Source organism: Hemicordylus capensis, chromosome 5, assembly GCF_027244095.1.
Source record: "Hemicordylus capensis ecotype Gifberg chromosome 5, rHemCap1.1.pri, whole genome shotgun sequence".
Lineage (NCBI taxonomy): Eukaryota > Metazoa > Chordata > Lepidosauria > Squamata > Cordylidae > Hemicordylus > Hemicordylus capensis.
Window position 1 is genome coordinate 125,365,668 of NC_069661.1, and position 9,621 is coordinate 125,375,288.

Below are 9,621 nucleotides of genomic sequence, written 5' to 3' on the forward strand. Positions count from 1 at the left end.
ACAATAAATGTAAATATAAACTGAAAATTCAGGAAGAACATACACATGAAATAAAAAAACTGACATAACCACATAGCATTAGAGGAAAACTTTGCCACCTTATATGTAACAGATGGAGATTGATCTGCCAGAAGATAAGAAACACAAACATCTTCTGAGCATCCTGGAAAGGGTGCCAGACAAGGAGATATCAGGGAGCGTCTTAACACTCTGTAAAACAGACAATGGAGCAATACATGTTGGATGGTTTCAATTTCCCTATAACCACAAGGGCAGATTCTATTTTCTGTAGGTATACTGCTTATTCTCCCCACCAGCACAGCCAACAGGAGCGTGCCATACCTTGCTCTAAAGAAAGCCCTCAGATAGCGCGACTTCTCTCGGGTATACAGATAAGTAGTGGGACTCCTGACAGCAATGCATAAACCCAGCCTCCTTCTCGAACATTCTGGGATCATGGAAAGCTCATGTTGATTTTCAATATCCAGGATTCTCTGCTTCAGAGCCTGTAGAGCTTGATCATGGCTCAACAAAACCAGATAGTCCATGGAGAATCCCAATTAAAGAATTTTAGCATGGATTGCCTGGGCCAAAGAGGACTGAAAACTATCAGCCAAAATCTCCAAAATCCATCCTTGAGGAAATAAATTTATGCTAAGCCACAATGCTAGGATCAACATCCAAGCTCTAACCTCAATTTTCTGAACACCCAGATCAAATCTCAATGTCACAGAATGAGCACATCTTGGTGCTCTTAGTATTGCCCTAAGAAATTTATTTTGCACAGCTTCCAGGGGTTTATAAGAAGGATAGGGGCCCAACTGCACGCCATACAGCAACAGACTCCTAGCTTTGGCCGCAAACAGCTTGAGAGCTGCTGGTATGATCTCCCCTCCTCCAGAACAAAAAAAACCTCCGTATAGCCGGAGAACTTCTCTGAGCCATCAGTGTAACTTATTCTATGTGAGCCTTCCAGGTCCCTCTGGCATGCAAAACCACTCCCAGATATCTATAGGTATAAACCTGCTCAAGCTAATGATGTATATGACCATCGTAATCATTTGGATCTCCTCGCAAATACCATAACCTTCAACTTCTGATAGTTAATGGAGAGCTGGTTAGTTCTACAATAAAGTGCCAGATGTCTCAAGGCTCTTCTGAGGCCAACTGGCGATCTAGCCATAATGGCAGCATCATCCGCATATAATAGTAGAGACATACTTACTCCTGCAATAGATGGGAAGTGAAAACTAGAGTCCCGTAAACAAGGGGCAAGATCATTAATAAAAATATTACATAGCGTAGGAGCTAAAATGCACCCTTGTCTGACTCCTTTACAAGTAGAAATCGGCTGAGATAAAGCTCCTTTAGGATGAGGTCTTATTCTAATATTCGAATTTTCATGAAGCTGTTGTATCAAAAAAGCAGCCGCTTATCAATGCTGGTTTGCCCCAGCTTCTCCCACAGAAGACATCTAGATATAGAATCAGAGGCTGACTTAAAATTGATAAAAGCCGCAGAAAAAGAGGACCCGGGCTTGCCTCCATATTTTTCAATTAAGTGCCGTAGAATGAAGACCTGATCAAGGGTAGAGTGCCCAGATCTAAATCCAGCTTGCTCTTCCCCTAAAATGGCATGCTCGTCTAACCAGGCTTGCAATTTAATTAAGAGATGTTTAGCATACAACTTGCTCACAATGCTTAAGAGAGAGATAGGTCTGTAATTAGAGGGAATATTCCTCTCTCCCTTCTTAAAGATGGGCATGCTAATAGCCACCCCCCGCCATTCTTTCAGGAAGCACCCTGTGGCATCGATATGAGTGAACACGGCAGCCAACAAAGGAATCCACCACTCAGCATTTGCTTTGATAATTTCAGAAAAAATATAATCGGACCCTGGGGCCTTGCCCTCTTTCAGATCTCCTATAAGGCTCTCAATCTCGGCAGTTGTAACGGGGGGGCCAAACCGGAAGGGAGCGAAGCTCCCACTTCACCAGAGTCGAAGAGAACGTCTCAGAGTTGTATAAAGCACTGAAGTGGGACACCCAATTCACAGGAATTGGACATATAGCCCGGGGTATGCAAGAGTGGGGCTGCTTATTCACAATGTGCCAAAAGGAAATTGAGTTAGATCCCTTGGCTGCCTCTGACAGAGCCTTCCACACGGACCTTAAAGCCTCATCTTCTTTTGTTTTTAAGGATGGCTTAACTTGACAGCACACTTTACCTTTATATGTACCCTTAAAAACTTGCACTTTGAGCGAGTGTTGGAAACAGTTGTGTGTGATACTCCGACAGTTTGGGGAGATGCCACCCCACCGTGCTGCCTCTTGCCTTGTCACCTCCTTGTTCCCTTTGCCTTCCCCACCTCCTCCTCCTCCTCCTGCCACCTCCACTGCCCACCTCATGTGGGCTCCTGCTGGTGAGCATGGGCTGACGGGTCTTCTTCTCTCTCGCCTGACTGAGAGGAGAAGAACAACCCATCCACCATTTTGCCAGCAAGAGCTGACTGGGAATGGCCATGGGCGGCACACTCCTCCTCCTCCTCCTCCTCCTCCTCTGCTCCTCCTCCGCTCCTCCTCCTCCTCCTCGGGTGCCCATTGCCATTCCCAGCCAGCCCTTGCCGGCAAGAGGGCGGGGGGGTTGCTTCTTCTTCTATTCCAGTATACCTTTCTAACTTTTGTAGAAACATCTTCATTTTCATTTTTAATTTCCAACAATTTCTTTTTGTTTCTATTTGAGTTCTTGTCTACTGCTGTTTGTATTGTTTTGGAGGGATAGCCTCTATATCCAAATTGCTCGAATAACCTATTAGTTTCTAATACATATATACTGTCTTTAGTATAATTCTTGTGTAATCTTATAAATTGATGATATGGTAAATTCTTCTTCAAGGAACTGGGGTGGAAATTTGTATAATGTAAAAATGAATTCTTAGCTATATAATTGGCTACAATAAATCTGCCTTGTGTTTATGTGACCTTTACGTCTAGAGAAGGTATGTTTTTTTTTTGTCTATGTGACTAGTAAACAATGTGTATATCTGCTGTATTGATCCATGTCATGAACTGTTGGAAGAAGAGCCTAGTGATTCAGCAGGTGTTTCTGGATCCCATGATCCAGTGTTCCAACTTTGGGGGTTCAACAGCCCAGTTATTTCAGTTCAATAAAGGGGGAAAGGATGGACACAGCTTGAGGAATTCAGCTGCATAGATCCTCAGGAGCATTGATGTAACAACTTGTGCTGCCAAATCCCCACAGCGGCAGCAGGCCTAGCTGCTTCTCAGAGTGATGGATCAGGAACCATGTTTGAAGAGAGATCACACCAAGAACAGAGAGATCAGTTCTGTTTATTTATGGTCACTGACCAGAAAAATATACACATACAGCTCAAACAGTAACAATAAACTAATCCAGATATTCGTAAACCTTATGAAATCTAACTAAACAGATACACTCTTACTTTGAATTCTAATGGCAACAAAACTTAGCAACTGCATAAGTAATTTTGTCATCGCTATCAGATGATAGCTAACATAGAATTCATCCAGGCAGCCAGGGTAATTTGCTTGGAGGGACACTATTAATTCATAGCGAGTGTCCCTGTGGAAACTACAGCTCCTGACTTACAAGGACAAAATCGCTCTGCATACGGGAACTTTTGAGATCCTGCCTACAAACACAGAAGAGAGATCAACAAGTGACTGACTGGGGGAAGAAACATGTTTTATAGGGGGTTGTCTTGTCCAAAGGCCAAAAAACAACAACACAACCCCTTAGAAACAAAGAGGGTCTGGTGTTGGTCTTGAACAGAGATGCAGGGTGTGGCAGTAACTATTCAGAGAAAGACACAGAACAAATGAAGCCACTCCTCTGCCTCGCGCTTTGTCTCACACCCTTCTGGGTAAGCAACACAGTGGCCCACCACAACTGGGCAAACCTGGGAGGAGGTGGAGCTTCCATGGACATTCCATCGGCCTGCTCCCTCCCAGGAGCCAGTTGTTTGTTGGTGAGCTTCCCCCCCCCCACCCACTGCCCACTCCGCCCACCCCGTTCCCTCCCTTGTGACAGAGCAGGCTTTTGCTGCTTGCCCTTGTGGGGACCGAGTAGGAATTTTTTGCATTTCACCTGATTGGCTTTGTGTGGGATGTTTTTTTCGCCTACTCCGTTCTGTAGCAGGCTTGGTTTGTTAGCTAGTTAGTTAGGTCACAACACGGGGAGGGGCAGTGCGGGTTGGGTGTTTAGTGGGAGCTGGGAATATACACTGCTGAACATCCTGGGGCTATTTAATCCAGGGGAAGGTGCCGTGTGTCCTTAAATGCGTCACGGCTCAAGGGCTACATTTCACACTTTTGGCTGCTTCAAGGACTTTGCAACTTCAATGGCTGTGTGGCCTTGGGGACGGGAAGTCCAAAAAAAGAGCCCCGACCCTCTGGGGTTGGCCATGAAGGACAGGTATCAGCACTGCTATGGTGCCTAATTTGGAACCAGGGTGTGTCACCCTTAAGGCTGGGGAAGGGCAAGGTCTGTCCAATTCCAGCATAGGTTTGGCTCACCCTGCCTGGGGGTTGGATTTTCTTGCTAAATCCAGTTTGAATTAATTAATAAAGTTGTGCCCCTTTCTCCCAAGTACTATTTCTTGCATATTTCTTGGGCGCCGTGCTGGAAGGTGTGGGGCAAAGGCTCTATTGTCACTGGCTCTATTGTCACTCCCCTGCTAACTGGGCAAAGAGGCACCTTTTACCATGGTGATTCTCTTTATTTAGCAGGGGGAGAGTAACTGGCCCTATCCACCCCCAGCACAGTACCTCCAGTGACTGTTGCTGGTGTGTGTCTTATGTTTCTTTTTAGAATGTGAGCCCTTTGGGGACAGGAAACCATCTTATTTGTTTGTCTCTTTGGGGACAGGGAACCATCTTATTTGTTTGTCTCTTTGTAAACCGCCCTGAGCCATTTTTGGAAGGGTGGTATAGAAATCTAATTAATAATAATAATGATGATGATGATGATGATGTTCCTGGTGTTAATGACATTCCAGGGTGTCTGAATTGGTGGTACTACCTCACCTCACCTGCCATTTTGCATATTAACTCTTTTTCTCTTTTGGTCCGGCAGAAACTCACGCTTCCTCAAGGATGCACATGACTACTTCTTCTTCTTCTTCTTCTTCTTCTTCTTCTTCTTCTTCTTCTTCTTCTTCTTCTTCTTCTTCCTATTATTATTATTATTATTATTATTATTATTATTATTAATTAACACAGTCAGTCAGATGTTATTGACTGGTTTGTTTTATCCAGACATCGAGTCCTTCCCAAGGACCTGGGATGGCTGAATTTTATTGTCAATGTTGTTGCTGTTGTTATAGATATCGTCGCAGAATATAGGCTGTTCCCAGTAAAGCTGCTTTTTGTAATTGGCTGATGGTGATTTCTGTGGCCCCTATGGTGTTGAGGTGCTCTTCAAGGTCTTTTGGAACTGCACCTAGGGCACCAGTTACCACTGGGATTATTTTAGTCTTTTTCTGCCACAGCCTTTCAATTTCAATTTGTAGATCTTTGTATTTGGTGATTTTTTCTATTTCTTTTTCTTCTATTCTGCTATCCCCTGGTATTAATTAATTATTATTATTATTATTATTATTATTATTATTATTATTATTATAAATCAATTTCTATACTGCCCTTCCAAAAATGGCTCAGGGTGGTTTCTTCCATTAGCTAGGAGTTTGCGCTTTGCAGATAGTTTCTCCACCAGTCTAGCTTTTCACGGCATGGCCATCTGATCCAGTAAAAGGCTAATTCCTTCTGTGGCATCAAATGCCTGCTTGGACAGAAGTGACTCCGCCCGCTAGCCAGAGTTTCCAATACAAACAAATGGAGATGGTGGGGGAGGAGGAGCAGGCTTGTCTGCTAACACCACCCCCCTGCCCAAAAGCCCCATCCAGCAGTAGTCGAAATTGAAGTGTATGTTGCTGAAGGAGGTTTTCCAGAAAGGGAGCTTGACTGCGGCAGGAAGTGGTATAAGTAAGGAGGACAAGTGTATATAAGGTGTAAGTTAGGACAAGAGTTTATAAGGTGTATATAAAGCATATATAAGCATGTTTAGGTGTAAATATTTTATTTATTTATATCTATGTAAACTGCTTTGGGAACTTTTGTTGAAAAGCAGTATATAAATATTCATCGTAGTTGTAGTAAATAAGCATAAATTGGAATAAATCTGGGCCATTCACATTGCTGCCATTTATTGCAGTTGATTATGGTTCCGTACAGCTTTTCTAACCTTGGCTTGTTCACACGGCAGGCTTCCCCCAATCCATCCTGCCCATTTATGTGAATATGATGAATATTTGCCAATAGGGTTGTAGAGGAGGTGGGGGTGCACCACCTCCTGCTTCCTATTGGTGTATTCACCTGTTCCCAGGTAGGAAAAGAGTATGTGCATGTGTGCTGTCTGGTGATTTAAAAAATAATAATTTAACAATAACAATCTTACGGTGTTTTTACACAAGAATGTCAACATGCCAGGAAAAGAATGTTCCATTTCCCATATTCTGTTAGTGATTACAGTATTATTATTTATTATTATTTACATTATATATCCTGCTCTACCTCCAAGGAGCCCAGAGCGGTGTACTACATACTTAAGTTTCTCCTCACAACAACCCTGCAAAGTAGGTTAGGCTGAGAGAGAAGTGACTGGCCCAGAGTCACCCAGCTAGTATCATGGCTGAATGGGGATTTGAACTCGGGTCTCCCCGGTCCTAGTCCAGCACTCTGACCACTACACCACGCTTTTACCAGGGGTGGGAAGCCCCAGTACCTGATTTTATGCATACATAGTTCTCAAGGTTCTCCCTTTTTACTTTTTATTATTTTGGTGCTCTTGCACAAGAGTGCAGGCATGAGAACTCATTAGGTGTTTGAGCGACTTCCATAAAGTGTTAATCAACGCTCCTTATCAGGGTTTCACTAGGGGCTGGGAGGAAGCATTGCAGGAAGCCAGTCTCTTCCCCCCTGCTCAGGTTGGTTCACATACTGTATTACTCAGTGTGCACATGCATGCTGTCCTTGATCATTGCTTAATTTTTTGTGTGTGAGTGTGTGTGTGAGAGAGAGAGAGAGAGAGAGAGAGACTGAGTGTGAGAAAGAGAGATTTCCTGCTGCTCTTGCGAAGGATATCTGTACATGGTCAATAGAATTCTGCAGCCACTGTCATGTATAGCTAAATCCAAAGCACATCTTGCAGTCTCGTTCAGGACAAGGGGCAGGGGGAGTGGGACGTGGGCAACTTTCCTGCCATGCTGCGCTCCTCTATTGCAAGTGAGAATAAGAATGCTCCATTTGCAAACTACTGTTATTTTGTTGCCCTTGAAAGAGTACAGACAGCAGTGACCACAATGATCCCTATGAGCTTAAGTGAGAGATCATTGTAACCCCTGCTGTCTGTACTCTTTCTGATAGAGGCAATCTATTTTTAGCTTCCCTGCTTTCAGGGAGGGGAAACATTTACCTGTAAATAGCTATTCACCTACCTAGTTGTCAGCCTCCCCGCTGAGAGGAGAGGTGATCATTATAATGAGCACTTCCTTAGGTTTTAAACAGAAAGAGCCCTTTATTGTAAAGCAAAAACAAATAAAACAAACTATAAATAAAAATAAAAGGTCAATCAAAGTGGGGTATGTCCAGCATCTCTTTCATGTTTTCAGTCACTTTGTGGTAAGAAAGTAAAGTGTGCCGTCGAGTTGGTGTCAACTCCAGGCAACCACAGAGCCCTGTGGTTGTCTTTGATAGAATACAGGAGGGGTTTACCATTGCCATCTCCTGTGCAGTATGAGATGATGCCTTTGAGCGTCGTCCTATATTATTTCTGCCCAATATTAGGGATGTGCACAGAACCAGCTGGCCCGGTTCCATTCAAGTCCAGACTGGATTCAAACCCAACCAGGCCAGTTTGGTCCAGCACCCCTTCGAACACCCCACCCCCGGTTTGGTTTAGTCCGGAGTGGTGTTCGCAGACCACTTTTGTTTTTTTTAAAAAAAAATTACCTTTATTCTCCTCTGGGGAGTTGCTGGAGGCAGCGGGTGGTGGGGTCCGCAGGGGTTCCACCTCCCCCCCGCCGGCCTTTGAAATGTCCCACTGGCCGGCTCTTCGGCCAGTTTTCACCCTTGTCCCGGTGGTGCAGCCACCATATTGGAGGCCTTATACCTGCGCACTGCATCTCTGCATGGCCTGGGCCATGCAGAGGCCATGTGCGCAGCCTCCAAAATGGCTGCCGGGCCATCCGATGAAGGCCGAAAACCGGGTGAAGAGGGGCAAAACAGAAGCCGGTGGGGGGAGGGGGAACTGCCAGACACACACACACACACACACCTGTGCTGCCTCCAGCAACTCCCCGGAGGAAAGTAAAGGGGTTTGGGGTTTGGGTTTTTGTTTGTTTGTTTTACAAAAGTGGTCCGTGAACCCCCTGAATATTTGAGGGTGTTCGGTCCGGGGTCGGACCAAAGGGGGGGGGGGTTCAGTTCAACCCTGAACTGTCAAACTGAACTGGTTCAACATTGAACCTGTTCACACACCCCTACCTGATATAGGTGTTTCCCATAGTCTGGGAAACATACCAGCAGGGATTTGAACCACAAGTTACTTCCCTGCTGTGCCATTAGGTGGCTATCACTTTGCAGTAGCACCGTCAAAAACAAAAAACAGTCCTTTACTCTTCTGATGCTAATGAGAATCCAGCAAAAGTCATCACACAGTTGTGCAGACTGCTCAGCACTGGCATCCAAGCTGACATAGCATCCGAGAATATACCACTTGCTTTTAAAATGGATATTTGAGCGACTGCCTGCCCTTTGTTCTAGTGCACGGTTGTAAGTGAGCTAGAGCACCGGGATTGTTATTTTTTAACGCAGTTGTTTAGATGGAGGTCTCCACCAGAAACAGACTGCAGGGTGCAAGAAGCAAGTTGGAGTGGAATTGAGGGGTGGCCTACAGAGCCAATGTCACTCCCACACAGGTAGTCAACTCATGCTTTATCTCAGGGGTCTTTCCATATAGCTCAGCAAAATTGCCAGAGTATGCCGCACTGCCATTTTCAACATTCTGCCAAAGTGCAACTTTTTTTTACATGTTGATATTACGTATTATGGGTCAATCAGCATGAAATGAAAGGTTGGCTGAATGAACGGTACCTTGCTGTTACTGAACTGAAGTCACTGTAAATCCCTCACTCATATGAACTCCCGCCCTACCTTAAGCATAATGAAGCAGGAGTAAATCATCCTTTGGAAAACCTCAGGATACATGGCCAAGACAGAACTGCAGGGGTGGTATAGTGGTGGCCTAGCCAGAAAATAAGACCTCCAAATAGTTCAGATTACTACAAAAGAACGAGTAACAACATTCTCTGCTAAGGATAAGAATATAAAGGATGTACATAAATAAGGATGGACAATTATGCAACACCTTTATTAAGGATTATAGCTACATTATAGGTCCCAGAAGAGAAAGAGAAGAGGCATTAAGGAAAAAACCATTCATTTATGCAGCATCATCAGGCTATGTGGACAGATCTCTACCCCAGACAGATCCAAGGAACTTAAAATAAAAATACAGCATTCTG